Genomic DNA, 4,972 nt, shown 5'->3' with positions numbered 1-4,972 from the left:
ACGCTAATGACAACGATTTGGGTCTGGTCTCGGAGAAGCAGTATATCCTTTGCGTCGACAGTTACAGTTTTTCCCCGTTGGAAGGATAGTCTTGATCGTAGATCATCCCCCCAAAAAAAAAACCTTCATCCAGTTTGAGGTGAGTAATCGCTGTTCTGATGTCCAGAAGCTCTTTTCGGTCATAAGAGACGGTGGCAGCAACATTATGTACAAAATAAGTTACAAAACAATGCGAAAAAGCAAAACAAAATAGCACGGTTGGTTAGGAGCCAGTAAAAACGGCAGCCATCCCCTCCGGCGCCATTATACCCCTCTGAGTTAGCTCTGGTTCGTTCAACCATCCCTATGGGGAAAATGAATGGGGAAAGAAGAGTTTTGGAATAAACGCCAAGAATAAGGTCTGAGGTTAACACAGGCTTAGGAGATCTGATACGTTTTGTTCTGTAGCTCAGCTGGTAGAGCACGGCGCTTGTAACGCCAAGGTAGTGGGTTCGATCCCCGGGACCACACGTACACAAAAAAATGTATGCACGCATGACTGTAAGTCGCTTTGGATAAAAGCGTCTGCTAAATGGCATATTATTATTATTATTATTATTATTATTATTATTATTATTATTATTATTATAATCAAGCAATAAGGCCTGAGGGGGAGTGGTATATGCCAAATATACCACGGCTCAGAGGTGTTCTTAAGCACGACGCAACAAGGAGTGCCTGGATACAGCCATTAGCCGTGGTATATTGGCCATAAGACTCTACGACGTTCACAGAGCGCTTTGTACACCAAAATGTCAGTCGAACCGATCCAGAACCGCTCAGGACCGGTCCAGAACTGCGCAATGTTCCCTCTAATTTTTTTGGGGGGCACTGAGTAAACTTTAGGTCTTGTGAGCGGAAACTTGAACATTGTGAAAATGTTGTGCAACTTCTGGCGCGCGTTTACAGTGAATACTGAGGCTGTATCCTGACAGTTTTAGACAGTAGCCAACAGGCTGTATCCTGACAGTTTTAGACAGTAGCCAACAGGCTGTATCCTGACAGTTTTAGACAGTAGCCGATAGGCTGAACCCTGACAGTTTTAGACAGTAGCCAATAGGCTGAACCCTGACAGTTTTAGACAGTAGCCAACAGGCTGTATCCTGACAGTTTTAGACAGTAGCCAACAGGCTGTACCCTGACAGTTTTAGACAGTAGCCAACAGGCTGTACCCTGGCAGTTTTAGACAGTAGCCAACAGGCTGTACCCTGGCAGTTTTAGACAGTAGCCAACAGGCTGTATCCTGACAGTTTTAGACAGTAGCCAACAGGCTGTATCCTGACAGTTTTAGACAGTAGCCAACAGGCTGTATCCTGACAGTTTTAGACAGTAGCCAACAGGCTGTATCCTGACAGTTTTAGACAGTAGCCAACAGGCTGTATCCTGACAGTTTTAGACAGTAGCCAACAGGCTGTATCCTGACAGTTTTAGACAGTAGCCAACAGGCTGTATCCTGACAGTTTTAGACAGTAGCCAACAGGCTGTATCCTGACAGTTTTAGACAGTAGCCAACAGGCTGTATCCTGACAGTTTTAGACAGTAGCCAACAGGCTGTATCCTGACAGTTTTAGACAGTAGCCAACAGGCTGTATCCTGACAGTTTTAGACAGTAGCCAACAGGCTGTATCCTGACAGTTTTAGACAGTAGCCAACAGGCTGTATCCTGACAGTTTTAGACAGTAGCCAACAGGCTGTATCCTGACAGTTTTAGACAGTAGCCAACAGGCTGTATCCTGACAGTTTTAGACAGTAGCCAATAGGCTGAACCCTGACAGTTTTAGACAGTAGCCAATAGGCTGAACCCTGACAGTTTTAGACAGTAGCCAATAGGCTGTATCCTGACAGTTTTAGACAGTAGCCAACAGGCTGTATCCTGACAGTTTTAGACAGTAGCCAACAGGCTGTATCCTGACAGTTTTAGACAGTAGCCAACAGGCTGTATCCTGACAGTTTTAGACAGTAGCCAATAGGCTGTATCCTGACAGTTTTAGACAGTAGCCAACAGGCTGTATCCTGACAGTTTTAGACAGTAGCCAACAGGCTGTATCCTGACAGTTTTAGACAGTAGCCAACAGGCTGTACCCTGACAGTTTTAGACAGTAGCCAACAGGCTGTACCCTGACAGTTTTAGACAGTAGCCAACAGGCTGTACCCTGACAGTTTTAGACAGTAGCCAACAGGCTGTACCCTGACAGTTTTAGACAGTAGCCAACAGGCTGTACCCTGACAGTTTTAGACAGTAGCCAACAGGCTGTACCCTGACAGTTTTAGACAGTAGCCAACAGGCTGTATCCTGACAGTTTTAGACAGTAGCCAACAGGCTGTACCCTGACAGTTTTAGACAGTAGCCAACAGGCTGTATCCTGACAGTTTTAGACAGTAGCCAACAGGCTGTACCCTGACAGTTTTAGACAGTAGCCAACAGGCTGTATCCTGACAGTTTTAGACAGTAGCCAATAGGCTGTATCCTGACAGTTTTAGACAGTAGCCAACAGGCTGTATCCTGACAGTTTTAGACAGTAGCCAACAGGCTGTATCCTGACAGTTTTAGACAGTAGCCAACAGGCTGTATCAATACAGTTTTAGACAGTAGCCAACAGGCTGTATCCTGACAGTTTTAGACAGTAGCCAACAGGCTGTACCCTGACAGTTTTAGACAGTAGCCAACAGGCTGTATCCTGACAGTTTTAGACAGTAGCCAACAGGCTGTATCCTGACAGTTTTAGACAGTAGCCAACAGGCTGTATCCTGACAGTTTTAGACAGTAGCCAATAGGCTGTATCCTGACAGTTTTAGACAGTAGCCAATAGGCTGAACCCTGACAGTTTTAGACAGTAGCCAATAGGCTGTATCCTGACAGTTTTAGACAGTAGCCAATAGGCTGTACCCTGACAGTTTTAGACAGTAGCCAACAGGCTGTATCCTGACAGTTTTAGACAGTAGCCAACAGGCTGTATCCTGACAGTTTTAGACAGTAGCCAACAGGCTGTATCCTGACAGTTTTAGACAGTAGTCAACAGGTTATTGTGGCTATCTGAGCATAATGTAGGCCTACCAACCAAACCAATGGAGAAAATCCCTTAACATTTTCACATGGAAATAGCTTTTGATTTCTATGATGTAGCCTACAGTAGATTGATGATAAAAAAAATTATTTAATCCATTTTTGAAAAAGGCTGTAAAGTAACAGAAATGTGGACAAAGTCAAGGGGTCTGAATACTTTCCCAATGCACTGCATATACACACAGAATTATATAAAATTATACAATTGTATAACATTGGGGTCTTTGAAAATTACCAATAAGTGCTTGAAAAAGTCCCTGAAAGTCCTTGAATTTGACTTGCCAATGTCTGTATGGACCCTGCTTAAAGGATGTATAGTCCTAGACCTGTTGTTGTAAAGGTGGAGTTACGGGTCAATTTGCTATTTACTTTTATTCTCTTAGTACACATGTGGAACTGCATAAAAATCATTTTTATTTTTGTTTCAAACCATTTTGAACTGTTGATCCCAATGTCATACATTGGCCCATTATTAATAGAAAGTCCCATCTATCCAAATAAAAATCTGACACCGTAACTCCAGGCCTGTGGAGGGACGTTGGCAATGCCGGGTTCAAAACAACTGGGGTCAAATCACGACGTCAGCGGAGATCTTGAAAGAGGCCCGAGTTCCCAAATTGGAATTCGGAGTTGGATGACCACTGAAATAGATTTTTCCCAGTCGGAGCTCTCTTTTTTTTTTTCTCTCCGAGTTCCCAGTTACTTTGAACGCGGCATAAATCACAAGCCACCGTCAAAGCGGTAGGACCGGAGAGGGGGTGTAATCGTTACGGAAACCGGTTACCCTTTAAGAACCAAAACAAAGCAAAACCAGAGTTTCTATTGGACAAATTCAGCTAGGTCCCTCCTCGTGTCATTCCGTTTTGCAACATAATCGGCGTAATGAATACCCTCACAGTAAGCAACCTTCCCGTTCCCGACGCCATCATCACAGCACGGGGGGCGATAATAACATGAAGGATTTACACAGGGGGTCAAATATAAAAAGTTAGGAGTCCCGGGTGTTTTTAAGTACTAGAAACAGTTAGGTATTTAACATTCTCTGGATATTTGAACTGCAAAGCCAGTCAGACGAAATCCACCTGTTGAAAGGTGAGCTATGGCTACCGACAACACCTGCTCTAACTCTGGAAACTTTTTATCTGCGCTCTTAGAGAACCGAAACCAACAAACGTTCTCACGTCAGGCTAATTAAACAATGTATCCCCACACACACACACACACAAAATGGCGCTTACCTTTTGTTCGGTAACGTCAAAGTTAGAAATGTGTTTCCTCCGGTTGATTAGTCTTCTCCACCTCGGTGTTAAATCACGTCCCGCTCCCAGACACGCCCACCTACAGCTTCCTGTTACGTTCCATCAATTATCAACATGATCCAGTTTGGCTAACATTTCATGTACATTTCTATCTTTTATAATATAATCCAACTTTCATATAAAGGTGTCGATTTTATATTTAAAGGTTTTAAAATCTTCCGGCAGAAAACAGGTCCTCCCCTGAACCAAGGCCACTCCCCGTCAGTGAGTCGTTTCTCGTTACACCGTCCCCCCGACCGACCGTCATCACGAGGGACTGTCCTGACTCCAGCGCACATTACAAGTCATTCAGATCACCTGTTTAGTTAACGTTTTACCTCACCTCTCTAATTTAGTTTTAAATGAGGCTACCCCCGTGACTGACTGGAAACACAACGAGTCCAAATGGCACCCTATTCCCTATATAGTGCACAACTTCTGACCGGAGCCCTATGTACCCTCGTCAAAAGTAGTGCAGTAGGGCGCCATTTGGGAAGAAACCATTTGAAGTGAATAACCAACAACGCCGTGTGTGTGACACGTCCCGACCGGGCGCCCGGTCCCAGATGAG

The 4,972-nt window shown here is 44.3% G+C and overlaps 1 protein-coding gene across 1 annotated transcript in view; it reads right to left on the bottom strand.

The window, feature by feature from the left end:
* The window catches only part of LOC311122866 (phosphatidylcholine:ceramide cholinephosphotransferase 2-like), a 12,470-nt gene extending 7,760 nt beyond the window's left edge, over positions 1–4,710 (bottom strand). Inside the window, exon 1 of the mRNA XM_084197180.1 lies at positions 4,342–4,710. The gene's annotated coding sequence lies outside the window, so the exon portion shown is untranslated. The remainder of the gene's footprint in view (positions 1–4,341) is intronic.
* Between the last annotated feature and the right edge of the window lie 262 nt (positions 4,711–4,972).

This window comes from Coregonus lavaretus, assembly GCF_964263955.1.
Source record: "Coregonus lavaretus genome assembly, contig: HAP1_SCAFFOLD_909, whole genome shotgun sequence".
NCBI lineage: Eukaryota > Metazoa > Chordata > Actinopteri > Salmoniformes > Salmonidae > Coregonus > Coregonus lavaretus.
This window is presented reverse-complemented; position numbering and strand designations above follow the sequence as displayed.